General features: G+C 49.9%; 1 long non-coding RNA gene and 1 other non-coding gene across 2 annotated transcripts; both read right to left on the bottom strand.

The window, feature by feature from the left end:
- Positions 1–4,442: 4,442 nt before the first annotated feature.
- LOC107033103 (uncharacterized) lies at positions 4,443–16,482 on the bottom strand. Its single transcript, XR_012059867.1, has 6 exons — positions 16,231–16,482; positions 15,976–16,094; positions 15,407–15,572; positions 10,567–15,048; positions 9,269–9,378; positions 4,443–7,704 (listed from the first exon to the last, which is right to left on the bottom strand). It is a non-coding gene; the product is annotated as an uncharacterized lncRNA (long non-coding RNA).
- Positions 15,753–15,939, bottom strand: LOC116283778 (small Cajal body-specific RNA 16). The gene has a single exon (XR_004193486.1).
- Positions 16,483–17,239: the final 757 nt, after the last annotated feature.

The raw sequence follows: 17,239 nt of genomic DNA, 5'->3' as shown, positions 1-17,239 counted from the left end.
GTCCCAGTCTCCGTTGATGCCTACTGAGTCAAGGTAATTATTAATAACGCCCCCTTTCACTCTCAGAAGGGACGTAGTAGGTGATCAGTATTACGATCACCGGTTTGTAATCCTCCAGAAGAAGGAGGGCGACAACGCCCCTTGGTGGGTGTGGACCCCTGAGAGCCAGCCTGGGTAAGAGGGCTCTAGGCTGAACAAAGAGCAGGGAGAAGCAGCTTTTCCACGCCCCTCTAAAGAGCCGCGGCCGCCCCTAATGGCTCGTAGCAGCTGCACACCCCCGGCTGCTGGGGCACCGGGCTGATCAAACTAAGCCGGGGGAGGGGGAGCCTGTTGGCCTGCGCAGGATGGCCAGGCTGGAAAAATCAAATGGTTCCTGCCATCCAGTCGACCCTAGACCTGACTGAGATGAAACGGTCACCTGGCTGCTGGCCTCCAAGCCTTCAGGTCGTAGCTTAAGAGAAACGTCAGAACCAGGCTTGTGCAGAGGATACTGGCCCCTGTGGGACTGGTCCTGTTTGTAGGGTCTTCTCCCCATGCTGGGTCATTTCCAGACCCCCCGTCAAAGGCCAAGTATTCTGTGATTCTACATGGATTCTACATCTACCTGGAGTGATGAGAATGAAGAGGGATGGGTGGAATGATAGCCTTACCCTTAAAATATCTCAAAGATCTGATGCCTCCGGACTAAACCCTTTCTCCCCCAACTCCACTGGAACGAAGGACTTTCTAATCCCTCAGCCCTAACGAGTGTTTCTTCCTGCGGGAGGTGGCCAGGGCCAACAGGGGACTGGGTTTTCTTGAGCAGGTTGCTGGTGACAGGCCAACTCCACGGGGAAAATTCTCATCTAGGGCCTGATCTGTGAATTACTCTATAATTCATCAGCTCTGCCTAAAAGCTATAGAACACATCGATCACCATCAGGCTGTCAAAACAGTCACTCAGCTGACGGGAATAACTTATTCGGGCTTTTAAAAAGACCACTCTTTTGCAGAGAGGTTGATTGAGTTTCTGCCTGTGCCCAAAAAGTGCCTTCGCATGCAGATTACCGCAGGAGGATTTACTGCAGAGAATAAAGTCTGGAAACTTGCTGGGTAGGGGGCACTCAACAGACCCAGAGATGACCAGTTATGGCAAATGAAAAGGATGCTCAAGATTTAACTCTGTAAAGATGGGCGGCGTTGGGTATGGGGTTGGCCTGGTATCACAGTCCAAAAACCTCTCCTACCCATGGACCAGCCCCCATCACATCCACAGCGTTGGGTGAAGTGGGGTGAGGAATTCTACTGAGCATGCCGCCGGGTCGCTCCTCGGAGGAATGGGAGGAGGTGGAGGAGAGACCCGTGGAATCCCAAGATTGTTTGAACATGATGTTACCGATACAAATACTCGTTTGAATTCCAAATCAAAACTCCTGACTTTTAAATGTAAAAAAATAAAAAAATAAAAAAATAAAAAAATAAATAAATAAAATGGAAAAAAACAAAAATCAAAAAAACTCCTGACTTTTTAAGCAAATAGATACCTGTGCCAGTTCTCTGACTCATAAAGCACAATATGGAAACAATGCTAAAAATTTGACTTAGTGCTACTGTGTGTGCCCCAGGAGCCAGGGCTGAAAACCAGGTCCTGAGACTGGCCACCTAAGGACTCCCTGTCCCCGGAGTGCATGCCTCTCTAGAACTTTGAGCTTCTTCCACCTGGAGGGCCTCTTTTCCCAGTCTTTGCCCCCTGCAATCCAACCCCATCCCTCCGATGCAAAGGTCAGGATCAAGTCCTCTTTCCTCTGGGTTCTGGGTCTGTTTTTGCTCACACCATTATTCTAGCTCTCAGAAGACCCTGCCTTGTCTAGGGACCCCCTCACACCAGTTTCCTGCAGCAGCCAGAGCCTAGAACAGCCATGCGAATTTTCATAGGGTTTCAAAATATGTGAGAGTCAAAACTTTTCAGTCCTTTCCTTTCCCTTACCGCACAATGAACCAACTTCAAAACAGGCCTTGATCAAGAGGATTTTAGCATCAGTGTTCTCGCTTTGCTCTGCCAAGTACTCTTGGACACCAGGAAAACACCCCCACACCACGGCCTCTCCCAGTGCTGGTTTTGTTCCTTTTCATTTAGGAGGCAGTGACTTGTTCCCCTGGGTTTTAAAAGCAAGAGACGACGCTGCTTTGGTTGCAGTAACTCACAGGGTGGTCAGAGCAAAATGTCCCTTTTCTGGGAGGTGAGCAGCACCAGAGAAAGGCGTCAGCCACCCAGAGTGAAGGCCAACCCCCCCTACCCCCACCCCCCCAGCCCGTAACAAGAGTCTGTCTGATTGATGAAAACACCTGAGCCCACACTTGGCTGCCACAGGACAAAGGACTCCCAGCTTTAAAAACAATCATGCAGCAGCTACAGACACGCTCAGCCCGCGTTCCCAGGGTAAAAAGCCCCCATTTGCGTTTACCAGTTTATTTGAAACTGGTGGAGGAAAGATCCGTGGAATCCCAAGATTGTTTGAACATGATGTTACTGATACAAACGTTCTTTCGACTTAGGAAGGAGCTGGAAGAGGGGCAGATTCCTGGAGTGAATGGTTAAATTAAGGACTAAAGGTGAAACAAGAACACAGCTCTGTGACTGGGAGCTGGCAGCCAAGGGGAGCATCATTCCTGTGGTTTACGAGCCTCCAGAAGATGCTGTGGGGACTTAATGTTTTATTTGAAGTTTGTGCCTGACTCTCGAATCAAGAGTGGGGTGGAGGGAAGAGAGTGGCTTCTAGCATCTCTAAGATAACGTCTTTTATCCCAGATACCCAGGTGGCCATACAAATGGTGTCGTAAAAAAAGACGTCACTTGGACGGAGGGTATAGCCCAGTGGTAGAGTGCGTGCTTAGCATGGATAAGATCCTGGGTCCAATCCCCAGTACCTCCATTAAAAAAATAATAATAATAATAATAAACGTAATTACCTCCCTACACACACACACACACACACACAAACACACACACACACGAAGTCACTTAGGCGGACAAGGCACGCTGGCCCTCGCCTCTCCTTTCTGCCCTGGGCGACCTCTGCCAATCTTATCTGTGCCCCACATTTAGCAGCCAGGGTCTCTCTCCTGAGACCAGAAGGCATGTGCCTGGGAGCATTTTAGGCCTGTGAGTAGGGGAAGAGGTTGTGTTCATTACGGCAGAGTCAGGAGCAAGGGATGGTGTAAGGTGGGAACAGTGAAGACGCACATCTCACAAGTCCCTCTGTTTTACTCCGTGGGAAGTGCGAGGCCTTAAGGATCCTCATCTGTGAACTGCCGTTTGTCCCAAAGGCAGTGATAACCTCAGACTGGCGGTATATCAGAGGCGAGTGAGCAGAGAAAGACTCACCTCGGCTGGCATTTCTTAACTTGTTCTTTGCTGAGTCTGTGACGGCAGATGCGTTTTGGGGTGCATTCAGCCTATGACCCAGAAAGCACCCAGGAAAGGAGGGCTGGCAGGGAAGGCAAAGGGGTGAGACGGGAGACCAGTGCTGACTTCACACTCTCCACTCTCCGCGGTTAAGTGGGCAGGGGGTGGCGCCGCCTCTCACAGACACCAGGTGCCCCCCCTGGGGAAAGGAATGTGATGGTATCCTGGCAAGTGACCAAAACTCTGTTTCCCAAATGTAATTCACTTGTCTCACATATTTTTAAAAGTCCATGGTAAAGCATCCTTTTATTTCAAATGTTAAACTCTAAGGTTTGATCGAAATTTTAAGCAGGAAAGCTGGCTTCTTTCCAGGTAAGATTGCTCTGCATGCCTGGCTGAAACAGAAGAATTTCCAAGGGCAGTGATCTGCTCAAGGCTTCGATGCTTTTCGATTCATCTTTTAAAACGCTTCAGGCTCAGGTATGCTGTTAGCTGCCCAGGACTGCCCTGGCTGGAAGACTGACCACAGCTTAGAAAGACACCATCCATATAGACAGCCTGTATTTCATTCTTCTCATCTCAAAAGCAGTATGTGTATTCCCAGGGAAACTTCTGAAAATACAGATGAGGTTTAGGGGGAAGACCCTTCCACTTAGAAATCAGCATTCTTAACTTTTTATTGGATGCCTGTGGTTGACAGAAGGATGGTTCCCCCAAAGATGTCCACATCCCAAACCAGAACCTGTAAGTCAGGTCACGTGGCCAAAAGGAATGAAAGTTGCGGGTGGAATTAACAAAGGGAGATCAGCCTGGATTATCCCAGTGGCCCCATGGGAAAATAAGCGTTCTGCCCTCACCCGGGTTTCAGCTCAGGAGCCCCCAGACACACTTCTGACTCTGGAAGTGGAAGACAGTCCATTTGTGTTGTGTCAAGCCACTGAGTTGGTGGCAACTTGTTAGTTACAGCCACCACAGGAAATGAACACAGTCGCTCCCAGGGTTTTTCTTTGCACATGTATTTTCAACCCCGCCAAAAACAGGACCATGCTGCACATAATATTTTCAAATAAATCTTTCATTGAAGTATAGCATCCAAACAGAGAATCACAAATCCCCAGCTTACAGCTGGACAGTCACAAAGAGAATACTCCTATGTAACTACAGCCCCAGTCAAGAACTCTTAACATGGCCACCCTCCCCAGAAGCTCCTTTGTCCTGTATGGAGATTCCTCAAAAAACTAAAAATAGACATCATATGATCCCGCAATCCCACTCCTGGGTAGATACCTGGAGGGAACTCTAATCAGAAAAGAAACACACACCCCAGTGTTCACAGTATCATTATTTACAATAGCCAAGACATGGAAACCACCCAAATGTCCATCGACAGATGACTGGAGAAAGAAGATGTGGTATATTTATACAATGGAATACTACTCAGCCATAAAAAAGAATCAAATAATGCCATTTGCAGCAACACGGATGGAACTGGAGATTGTCATTCTAAGTGAAATAAGTCAGAAAGAGAAAGAAAAATACCGTATGATATCACTTATATGTGGAATATTAAAAAAAAGGACACAAATGAACTTACCTACAAAACAGAAACAGACTCACAGACATAGAGAACAAGCTCACAGTTACCAGGGGGGTAAAGGAAGTGGGAGGGGATAAACTGGGAATTTGAAATTTGCACCCCTTGGGGAGTAACAGAAATGTGAGCTATCTTGATTGTGGTGGCGGTTTCACTGGTATATACATCTATCAAAACTCCTCAAATCGTTCATCTCAAATGTGTGTAGTTTACTGCACAGGAACCATACCACAATAAAGGTGTTAAAAAAAGAAGCCCCTTGTCCTACTCTCAGTCACCCCCTCCCGACTTGTACACATGGCCTAGACTTCCTGCTCAGGAAGTTTATAAATGAAACCACACAGTACGTACGTGTTTTGTTTTGGGTTTTTTCATTGAGGTATAACGTACACATACTGAAAAGTGCAAATTTTAGGCCTGTTTTCACAGAGGCAGACCCTCAACAGCCCTGTGGCTCAGGACAAGGAGTACTTCCTGTCCCAAAGGCTCCCTCTCCTCAGCCCAGTGCCCGTCCCCCTCCCCCAAACAACCAGTGTTCCGACCTCCGTCAACACAGCATCACTTCTGCCTGACTTGGCGGTTTGTGAATGTACGTGGAATCATATGGTGAGTTTTTTGCCTTCACTCATCAAAATATGAGCAACTTTCCACTGTACAGCTGTACCATGCTTTGTTTCATCTGTTTCTTCCTTTTGCCTCTGGTTGCTTCCAGTTTGCGGGTAATTTTGAGACGTAAACATCAAAGATGCAGCGGGCTTCTTCCACCCCCAGAGGCAGGTGGGCCAGCGGTGACAATCCACACACACAGCCTTCCGGCTCGGTCTTCACACACTATCACCCTCTTCCCCGGCCCACTGCTGTGACAGATCCCTGCAAGACCCAGGCCTCCTGGAGGACACCGAGGGCCCCGCTGGAAGGATTGTTTTCTTACAGCCCACAATCCGGGCCACTTCCTCTCCCTGCCACCCGGCAACCAAGAAGGCATTTCCTCCCCGAGCTCAGTCAGCTCGCGTTCCCCCAGGTCGACCAGCTGCCGTTCAGAGCTTCGTGTTCCAGCCGGGAACTCTTCCCCAGTATTCCTTGGAAGACAGACTGTTCCCAGGGAAACCAAGTAAACAAGTCCACACCTCTATTCCGGGTAGCGTGACAAGAGTTAACACCCGAAGCAGTTGGCCTGCAGTTGGTTCCAGCTATTGTGTTGTTTGCACAGGAAGTCCGGAAGGGAGAGGGGTAGGGGAGCCCAGCATATCCCAAGGAAAATGTTTGCAGGCTGACAAATTATGACATCACTTGCCCAAAATGTGCATATTAGGATATTAGCATTTTATGCACTTAGTTAATGTAGTGGTTAACAGTCTGTTCAACTGTAGTGAACTGGGGTCTCTGATGGCTGGAAATGAGCAGGTATTCAGCACCTGTGTATTAGTTTGTTCCACTTAGAATATATGGAATGGGGGAGGGGGTGTGGCTCAGTGGTAGAGCCCATGCTTAGCACGCACAAGGCCCTGGGTTCAATCCCCAGTGCCTCCATTAAAAAAAATAACCTAATTACTTCCCGCCTACAAAAAGAAAAACAAGAATACATGGAATGGTCTAGACGCCCAATGCCAGGCATGAAAAATAAATAATGCAGAAAGGAACTAGAAAGTAGACCTTTCACAGCTGGCTTCACTCATCCCTTTCAGAGGCAGTTAGAAAATCTGACTAAACACCCTTTACTCTTGTGTCATCAGGACTTTTTCTTGAGATGACCACAGCTTTAGCAGAACTGAGATGAAAAGTCATTCGGAAAATGACATGACACGTGTTCTACAATAATTTTATAAAGCTGGGGTCCCTCCCTCTGGGCCTCTGTTCCGTTTCGTGCGTGTGCGTATGTGCGCGGGCGTGCGTGCGGGCGCGCGCGTGTGGGGGAGGGTGCTCTGCTCTGGTCTGCGGAGCCCCCGTTTGCTCCCCTCTTCCCGTGCTCCGGGCTCCGTCCACCTCTCCCCTTCTCCTGTGTCTGCATTAACTGGACGTAACAGAGAATGGAAATACCTGATAGAGATTTTGTTTAAAATACTGTTAATATTTTCTACAATTTTTTTGAATGAGACCCTCCCTTCACTGCGTGTCACCCTGGGAGTCGGCAGGGCCCATGTTCCAGCCCCAGCGCTCACTGGCCGTGGGGCCCTGGCAGTGACAGTCCCTGTGGCCCAGGCCCTCTCTCGACAAAGCGAAGAAAAGAGCCGCCTGGCTTCAGAAACCTGTTTGGAGGAGCCGAGGAGACGCAGGCGAAGCCTGGAGCCCAGCGCCAGGTGCAGGTTAAGCGGGCCTTAGGTGGCAGCTTTTAGGTTTAGCGCTCTCTGCCCCTTCCCTGTGGGTCCGCAGCGCCACGGCTGGATGAGTGAGACTCTTCGCCCCTGACCCAGGGTCTTGAAGTCACTGAAACTCCACGTGGAGCAGCTATTTTCTCAAGGAAGCAACTCCCTGACGGAAATTACACGCCTGGGGGAATGAATGAGCTCCTGGAGGTGACACACAGCCACTGCCGGTGTGCAGAGGGGAACTCTGTCACCACACGAGGATTCATGGTGGGGAGAGGGGGTCAGCGGCTGGAGAGATGGGGGCAGGGCAGGGGGACGCTCAGGAGCCAGGCTGGAGCCTGAGCCCGCCTGCCCCTAGAGCCAGTCTGCGTCATCTCAGTTTCCTCTTACTTGGCAGGAAGGAAGGAGACGGTGAGTTCCTTGATTTGTACCAAAATTAGAAAAGAAAAAAAATGCAGGTTGGGAGGAGGGTACAGCTCAGTGGCAGAGGGCATGCCGAGCATGCATGAGGTCCTGGGTTCAATTCCCAGTACCTCCATTAAATAAATGAATAAAGAAACCCAATTACGCCCCACCCACAAAAGAACCTACTCATTAAAAAAAAAAGGCAGGTTGAGGGGATCCAGAAAATTTTGTTGTTGTTTTCTTTTCTGACCCCCTGCCCCACCTTATATGCCTAAAAGCAGAACTTCCCAAGAGAATTCAACTGTCACAAATCCCCTCCCCAGGCTGGGATGCAGACCTGTGCAGGCAGACCCCTATCCCTGGAGACACCCACGCGCAGATCAGAATCCCCCAGACAGACATAAAACTGCCAGAACTCTCCTCTATTCTTCTAAAGGCCCATTTATCTTTCCTAAAAGCCCTTTGTTTCCCCCTAATGTCCTCCCTCCCCTCCCTTCCCCCTTCCCTTACTTTTTTTGGGGGAGGTAATTAGATTTATTTACTTTTAATGGAGGTAGTAGGTATAGAACCCAGAACCTTGTGCATGCTAAGCAGGCACTCTACGCACTTTCTTCAACGCTGCAGGCTGCTCTTAACACTTTAGCTTCAGGAATCAGCCAGTGTGGACGAGGGCAGGTGCAAATGAACAATCAGAGGCGTAGTCCTCCCTGTTGAAAATCAAGGAGAACCCCCTGACCCTGACTCCCTTTTCTTCCAGAATTTCCTCGTCCTCAAATGTCTGTAGATCTTTGTCGTGGCTGAACAAGTCTCTTGCAATCCCACGACTCTGGAACGTTTGTCCAAGGGCCAGAGAGCCATGTCCTTGAAATGAAGGGTTGCGGCCACTTAGCTCTTTCAAAGGGCAAGACCGCTCTCTGTCTTTGCAATTCCGTCGGCAGCGGCCTGTGGCGCTCCTGACGTGCTGGAGGAATGCCTAGTGAATAGCAGCGCTGTTTTCCTTCTCTTCTACCTTTGTGGGGATGTTTTCTGGGTTGTGACAAAGCTTCTTTGCTTGGTCACACGTTACTCAGGCTCCTGGACCTTCTCTGAGGCCCGTCTGCGCACTTCCCTGTAAAATCTGGTTCTGCTGAGTCAGTTTAGCCAGAACCACTCACCTCCCTCCATGTCTAATTAGGTTTCTTGTCCTTCACCATCCCAGGTGAAGTCTGAGCCCCCTGCCCTGCCTTCAGCAAGAATCCCGTTAGGTCAGTGCAGCCAGAACCCCCTCCCGGTCCCCCTGATGTTTCCTCTGAGTTATTTTCCATCCACCAACCCTACCCTGCTCTCTGGCTCTGAATTCCCGCGTGCCCACGCTGTACTCAGAACTGAACCCAGCCGTGTGTTTACTGTGGTCTCCCTTCCTCTGCCGAGGAGGAAGGAATTTTCCTCTACCCTTCTAAGTTTAATTCTTAGACCAGTCAGAAGAACCGACACGAGACAGATGAACACGAGAAGAATCCAACAAAACTTTCAGTACCTCTGTGCACCGCAGAGACCCAGGGAAACCGAGCAACTCGTCGGAACAGCCGAAACCCTCACCTTAAACACCATCTTCGGCTGAAGACAAAAGGGGTGGGGTGGCAGCCTGGGACCCTAAAGGAGAGGAAGGCAACTGGCTTGGAGATGGTAAAGCAAATGCTGGTTGGGCCCTGCGGAGACAGAGAACACAGCGAGGAACTTCAACAGACTTTGCAGGGTCCTCCCCGTCTCCACCCCTGGTTCACACACTAGTGATCTACAGTGATGCTCCCTTCCCGCAACAGGTCCTCCGCCCACATGCTTCAGGCTGTTAGAGGGAAGGTCAAAGGCTCTGTCAGATCTTGGGCCTTGATTGTTTCCTGCTGGAAATAACACGCATGTCGAAGAGACGCTTTTTCGGTTGGCAAGTTTTGCTCCCCCACACTACTGCAAGAATCCTGAACAAAATTGGCTTTTTACCACTTTAACTACTGTCTAGCTCAGGTTTTTGACAGTTGGGAGATTTTGTTTTTAATTCTGTTTCCTCAACACGTGACTACAGAGTTTTAAAGCAAAGAGCAAGGGCGTCCTTGAGTGTTTATCGCTGTCTTCTGCTGCACCCACTGAAGTAGGAAGGCCTCCAGGGACCCGGCTACCATTCCGCCGCAGAGGCCCAGGTGCACAGACTACAAGAATCGTTGCCCCTAGGGGTGATGCTGAGAGAGCCTTCCCCGATACAGATGCTGGCCCAAAGGAATAAGGTCAGTGAGTATAAATACCGCGAGGAATCAACTGTGCGTGTGTGGTACAAGGTAAGCCTCCACTTCACCCCGCCATCCGTGAGAAATGTACACAGCGACTAACAATGCCCTCCCTCCCTCCTCAAGGTGTGGTGCCCAGACCAGCAGCACCTGGGCGCTGGAGAGAAAGGCAGGGGTCCAGGCCCGCCCCAGACCTGCGGCCCCAGAATCTCATCTGACAAACCCGCAGGGGACTGGCCCGCATTGTTTGGGAAGCGCTGACCCAGGCAACACTCTCATCTTTGTTCCTAGAACAAAAGTGCAACTGGATGGGCCTTCTTGACCAAGTCAGGTATTTAACTTAAACAGGTAGGATGTCCCTGCCAAAAAGAGGGACTCTAAAAAGAACAAAACAAAACAAAAAAGCCAAACAACTGGCCTAAATCAGGCTTGGAACAGAGGCTCTTAGCCTGATATAATTCATATCCTCCTTCTGGGAAGAGATTGGCATCCCTGATAAAATTAATAAAGAGTAATCTGGGAAACTGGTTACCTATCCACCCAGCTGACTGTCAGAGCCTTTAGCCAGTGTTTCTTTTCGTATTTAGCCTAAAAATGGTATTTTAAAAAAATCCCTACCTAAAAATGAACTAAATTGGCCCTCAGGGGCCTCTCCCCTTGCGTACAAGATTGCAACAAAACTTTGTAACATATATCCATCATGAAATTCTCTGGAAAGTCTTCTATTCACCTACAAAAATAGAATGGATAGATTATTAATGGGGTTGACCTCGTGTCAAGTTATGCTGAGAGGCTACCATAAACGTGGGAAGAATCATTGGCAAGAGGTTCAAACAAAGCGCAGCCAAAGACGCGAAATGTCAATGAGGGGAGAAAGTAAAAAGGCCACGCAGAGCCCTTCCGCACATTCGCAACAGGGTCGCCTCTCAATGATGGAAACAGAAAAGATACAGGGTGACTGCAGCAGAGGATGGAAGCAGGGGGCAGGTTGTGAGCACTCAGCCCGGATCCACCGGGAAGGCAGGCAACAGGCAAGGACTAGAGGGGGTGGTGGGGAGTCCAGAGATCAGCACACACACGGGCTTTTCAGAAACAGGGGGAGGAGTGAACCAGTGCAAAACCCTGCCTGTGGGGAGGGCTGTGGGAAGCGGGGAACTGCTGTTTAGTGCCAGCCTTTGAGTCCTATCAACTTAAAAAAATTTTTTTTTATTTGGGGGGAAGGTAATTAGGTTTTTTATAATGGAGGTACTGAGGATTAAACCCGGGACCTCGTGCATGCTAAGTAAGTGCTCTACCACTGAGCTATACCCTCCCCATCCCATCAACTTTTAAAATGAATGCACTATTACTTTAGGGAAAAAAAACTAAGAACAAAAACACCAAGCAGGGTTTACACGTATCTAACGTGACCAGAGGAAGCGAGACCTTTGTCATTTTGACTTCTTAATCTCCTCTTTTTATCTCCCCCCATTAACTTTCCAAGGGGCAATTAATTTGCAAGTAATTTGAAACAAAGGTGGCCCACAAGCGAAGGGGATTTATGGGAGCTTTCCCAGAGACTCATCACGGTAACTCATCCTAACAGATGACAACCCGTCAAAGTTTACAAATGGGCACAAATGCTGGGCGTTTGATAGGAAGAAATCGACTCGGCAGGGATGGCAGCAAACAGGAGTCTTACATGGACTCCATACAGTAATCCAAACGTCCTGCTGACGGCGGCTGCCCTTCTAAAGCAGCGTTGTGTTGTGTAACTGGCACACAACTGCACGGCTGACAGACTGGAGACACGCGAGCTCCCCCTGACTTAGCTCCACTTGAATTAAATTTGCAACAAAGACCTAGTTTTCTGCTGGAGCCACAAAACTGATGTGAAAAAAAAAAACATCAGAATGACTAATTGTTTTCAATGCATTTGTTATGTGTTTCCAACCCCAACAGGCCTGTACATTGTCAAGATTACAGGGGAATGTACTTCGTGTAGTCCTCCTGATGGTAATGTAACGATTTAAATGACACATTATCTACTCTGTTGAAAAGACAAGTACACAGTTCCTCCCAGGGGGAAACAGACAAGAAAACAATCATAAAACAGGAGGAGTCCTACGGTGGAGGTGAGCACAGGCGGACAGGGACCCATCCTTGCCGCTGAGACAGGCAGACATTCGAGCAACCTCTGGCTTCGTCTACGAGGTGAAGGGCACAGGGCCTTCATGTGTGAAGAGGGTCATTTGTCCCAGAACTTTACTTGTCATATCTAAACATTTGCCGTGTCACTCATCTCAGGACATGGAAGTTACAGTTCAACAGAGCCAAGAGTGAGAGATGCCACCAGCTGCCAAGGGGAAAAGTAATGCTCCCAATGCACAGAGCTGGGGTCAGCTCAATGTGCAAATTTCTTAGCACAAGAACAGGAAATACTTCTAACGTTAACTACTTTATTAGGGGGGGAAAATGGTCCACTACTCTGAGTAAAAGCCAAAGTCCCACAATTCCCTACAAGATTCTGCAAGACCTGATCCCCAGGCCGCTTCAGTCCTCCTCATAAGCCGTTCTTGCTCATGGTCTATTATTCTGGCTGCTTCTGCTGCCTTTTCACTGGCTGTTCCCTCTGCTTGGGATGCTGTTCCAGGGTGTCACATGACTTACTCCCTATTTCAGGATTTTGCTAAATTAAAGATCCAGGCCCTTCCCAGCCACCCTAACTAAAATTGCAAACCTCATACCCCACTCCTTCCTACCCCAGTTCCCTTTTTTTTCCCCAGCACAATTGTGATATCCCACAACTCTAATGATTTCTGTCTCCCGGGCACTGGAACGTTAGCTCCCTGAGGACAAGATGCCTCTGCTTTGCTCCCTGTCTTGGCCTCACTTGGCCAACATCTGTTTAATCCATCAGAAAGCTGTCAACCAGGTTCATAAACCAAATGTGCAATACTCTACTTAAAATCACACCTCCAGAGTTGTGATTCCTTCTCCCCCGCCAAATCAAGGGCACTTTTCTAGCAGATAGTAATCAACAATCTGAAACACACTGGTTTTGTACAAACGTCTTTCAGTCTTAATCTGTCCCTTTTAATTTCAAGTATGAGCAACGTTCTGGTCAGAGATGCTTTTAAACCCTTAATACACCGTCTGAGACCTCAAACACTAGTATGTGTTGCACTGGATTTCTCATCAAAGAAAACCTTTCATGCTGAGTAGAACCACCTGTTGTCACTGGGAGTGACTCTGGACAGAAAGCTGCATTAGAATGTGCTCTGGTCTCCAAGTGCCAGCCGTGTCCTATGACCGAGTTTGGTTCAACTGGTCCAAGACATGATAAGCATGTCCCAGAAACTGCCTGCAGCTGGGACACCCTAGCAGATTCCTAAGAGCACAACCCTGCAGATTAACTTTCTGCATAATTTTCTGGTGAAATAAGAGCTTGGCTAAATTAAAACAAAACAAAACAAAGAAACAAAAACCCCCAAACCCAGAAAACTCTGTACCAAGTTACAAGAGAATACAGCAGTCTGGTGTAGGATTCCACCCCCTAGTGGACAAAGAAAGAAGTTCAAAATCTTGACCTGGCAACTGTCCTTTGGCTCAATTTTTAAGTTTTCTGCTTTGGGCCGTTAAAAACAACTTCTTAAGAGTTCACAAGCTTGATTATCCACTGCTACTATCAAAACACCATCTTTTTGAAAGTCTGGACTCCTGCCTGCTTCAACCCTCTCTTACACAATCCAGAGGAACGTCGTAAGCGCTGAGGCCCATCCCCGGTGCACACAGCCTACCACGCACTCTGGGGAAAACAAGCATGCCATCACCACGCTGTGACCAGCTGGGGTCGACTCGATGAGGGGGCTGGAGCCGCAGGAGCCAGAGTCGCTGGGAAACATTCCAGGAGCCACACCCAGGAATCCACTGGCTCCATGAAATGTTCTCACGTGTCTCCTCCCATGGGTTTGAGGGCTCCGTTCATCACCCACTCAGGCACCCGGCACACCCACTGTGTGAAACCAAGAACACTCACGCCCTGTGCTGCAGTCACAGACAAGGGCCGGACAGTCAATGTTCAGACCCAGCAGCAGGAAGCAGGACAGGACGCAAAGAGAAGCAGGTAACCCGGGGATGCGTGGGCTTCCGGGGAAGACGAAGCCTCTCTGCCCGGGAACAACCACTCTCTTCTCAGCATCCCCTTCCCTGCTCCTGGCAGGCTCTTCTGTCCTAGGAAGTCCCAGACCAACCCAAGGGGACTCCCAGGGGACACGAAGGCATGGTCCTTGTTCGCTGTCAGAGTCCAAAAACATCCTCAAAAATCACAACGGCTCCGTCAACGTGAACTTCATTCGCTAACATCTTCCATGCTACAAATGACACGCTACTGCCCAGAGGGACCCACGGCTAATGCTTCCCATTAACTCAGCAAACCAAAGGCTGGATCAACTCCTGGAGGACAGTCCGCAGACACGGAGCCCCGGGGCTGCTTGACCAGACTGACATGGAGACAGACAGACAAGGACCCGCCCACGGCCACAGCGAGGAAGCCGACACCCGCACTCCAGAGAAACACCACGTAGAAGAACAAGGCAGCGCCCGGGCACAAAAGCTCTTTATTCCAGAAATACCCACATGTACGCTTTCCCCGACACACCCCATCTCAGTACAACGGGTTCATTTAGGCAATTACTGCAGCCTCTCCCTCTAAAGACAAGCACACACGGGGGAGTGCAGGTCACCGTCCTGTGAACTGTATGCCCTTGTGAGTGGCCCCAACAGGAAAACTAAAACGGTAAAAAGTCAAGAGCCTGGAGCAGACCCCTGCCTCGGCGCTGGGGCTGTTTCGCTCACCCTGAGGCAGGCAGGCCTCTTCTTGTTGGAAGCAGCATCTGTAAAGACCCCAGAACTTTCAGACGCCGCAGACCCCTAGAGGTTCCCAGCTGGATATGCTGTGAAAATGCACTGAAAATCCGAGGGAAAAGGGTAACTAACACTCACAAAGGCACAGCTAACTGGTCCACTGTGCTCCTACGAGCTTTACCGAACCCTCACAAGTGCCACCCGTCAGGAGTCACCGTCGTCGTGCAGCATACACAAATCTTCCAGGAAACTCACCTGCAAAGGAAGCACCTGTTAACAGTTTCTACACTACGGGGGCGAGTCTGAACGTTCAGAGAATTTAAAACTGTTAGCACAATAAAACACCCTCCCAAATCTAAAATCTACCTTCCACCCAGAATACAATGCAGACAGTGCCTGGCAGTGACCAACCAGTCCCCTAGTCCTTCCAAGTCTACAAGCTTCATCCCAAGGACTTCCTAACCCATTGCTCCTGGCACACCTGGACATCTGCACACCACCACGTGGGGCCTCCCTCAGAAACCTGCCCGTAATGGGCACCATAAACCTGAACTCTGACAAAGCACCCCCAAATCCACCACCAGCCCATTTAGTCGTACATTTTCTCCCCTACCTGTCGCCGTGGTGGTCTCCAGTTTGGTCCCAAGCCTTGAGGTCCCCACCTCCTCTGAAGCCTCCTCTCATGTGTCTGGCCTTTTGTCACATGTCTTCTCAGCTAGGATGGCTCCCTTCTGTTGTCCAGGCACTTACTGACGTCACCCCAGCTGGGCTGTTGCTGCCTGAGAACAAGGGCTGTAACTGTTCTGTTCATCTCTGTATCCCTAACAATCAGCATGGTACCTGGCCCAAATTTCAAAACATAGTTACTGAATAAAACAAGTCACATTAACGCTGTTTATAGGCTTTTGGAAACGACCTGATCTCTGATCCTAACTACAGTGGTCTTCTTGCAATGAACGTTCTGTTTGCAGTATCATACATGATCATCAAACGGCTGCTAGAATGTTCACACCTGTTACTGCAAATTCAAAACCCAGGGAAACGGTCTCCTGGGAATTTACTTTAGGTCAGGGTCGGGCTGCCTGGTACAAGGTTGCACCCACAACTGGGAGGGTTCAACAACACAGGAGCCTCTTCCCAGACCACCGGCCTCAGGACCCTGCGTCTCCGTGCTTGACATACCTGGATCCCCCAAACTGATGTCACTCCGAATACCGTCACCGACGAGGAGGCGAAAACCAAGGTTGCAAGGCTTCATCCAATCGCCGGGGGCTGGAGAGCTCTCCGGTTCGGTGGAAACCCTGGGGAAAGGGAGACAATATGCTCTGGAGGGTGAGTCTCACTGGATGTTTACACACCCCGGAAACTCACGAAGGCCACCCCCAGCCGGGGAATCCAAGGCTCTTCTGAGGGGCGGGCGCCTCGACAGCCCCTCACCCCGACTGTGGTGCCTGCGTTCGGTCTCCTCCGTCCAAGCCCCAGCTGCAGTGCGAGGAGCGGTCCTTGAAGTTCGGGCCCGCGGAGCTTCATGACGGCCCAGCTGCGGCCCAGCGTCACCCTGCGGGCCGGGGACCCGCCACACCTCGGCGACGAGAGTGCATCTCTCGGACAAGAGTGCGCCTCCCAGACAAGAGCGAGCACGTTGCCGGGGTCTTCCCAATCCCCGGGAAAAGCCGCCTCGCACACGCACTTCCGGGCGGAAGTGACGGTTTACCATAGAGGCAGCAGCTAGAAGATCACTCTTAGCTTCGAAAACTGGGTCCTCCAAGGCCGCCTTAAAGGGGCCGCAGCCGCGAGATGGTGATTAAAGGGCACGAGCGCCCTGGCGGGAAGGGGTGGGCCTTACAAGGGATATCGAAGGCCAGCTGGGTGCCTGGAGCCGAGCGTGAGCTATCCCTTTACTCCTAACGCAACCCAGGATCACGCCTGCTTTCCAGGTGACGAAAATGGTGCTGCAAACAAGAGGAGCTCCTTTCCCAAGGCTGGCCAGCCGGGTGGCTATTGGTCCTCGCCTTCATACATTAGGAATCACAAACCGGCAGTCTTGCGCTCTGCCTTTAGGGAGGACAGGCCCTCTCTGGTTAGCCACAGGCCCCTCCACTCCGTATCGCCTCACACCCTCTGTTCTTCACATTTACAGTACCTGCGGTCCCAGGAGGGTGTTTGAATTTGTAGCTTGGGGTCTCCTGGCTGAAAATCCCAACTTACTGGCATTTAGATCCTTCCAAGTCTACACAACATTGTAAACTATAACTCAATAAAAAAAAAAAACAACCTTCCAGGGGGAGGGTATAGCTCAAGTGGTAGAGTGCTTGCTTAGCATGCATGAGGTCCTGGGTTCATTCCCCAATAACTCCTCTGAAAATAAACCTAGTTACATCCCCCAACCAAAATAAAATAATTAAAATAAAATCCGAATCTAGCCTCATTTGCCACCACTCTCTCC

The sequence above is a fragment of the Vicugna pacos genome, chromosome 16 (genome assembly GCF_048564905.1).
Source record: "Vicugna pacos chromosome 16, VicPac4, whole genome shotgun sequence".
Taxonomy (NCBI): Eukaryota; Metazoa; Chordata; class Mammalia; order Artiodactyla; family Camelidae; genus Vicugna; species Vicugna pacos.
Note: the sequence above shows the minus strand (reverse complement) of the source record. Positions and strands in the feature narration are given on the sequence as shown.